This window comes from Gymnodraco acuticeps, unplaced genomic scaffold (genome assembly GCF_902827175.1).
Source record: "Gymnodraco acuticeps unplaced genomic scaffold, fGymAcu1.1, whole genome shotgun sequence".
In the NCBI taxonomy this organism is placed as follows: Eukaryota; Metazoa; Chordata; class Actinopteri; order Perciformes; family Bathydraconidae; genus Gymnodraco; species Gymnodraco acuticeps.
Genome location: NW_022992180.1, coordinates 307,023 through 307,256, shown reverse-complemented (window position 1 = coordinate 307,256; position 234 = coordinate 307,023).

Sequence of the window (234 nt, the reverse complement as noted above, 5' to 3'; positions counted from 1 at the left end):
TTCATTAGTGTCTAGTGTTTGTCCGGAGGTACAGGTGCAGAAACAAGCCCCTCCCTTCCTTTGCGGCTCTCCCCTCTCTTTTTCTCTCCTCTCCTGCTTTTTGATCAAACTGTGTTCATGTAGAAGTCGTGCAACAAGCGGCGGCCTTGTGTGGCGCCTGGGGGGGGGGGGGGGGGGGGGGGGGGCAGTGGACTCATAGTGTGAAGGGAAGCGGGTGAGTGTGCGCTGAAGAGT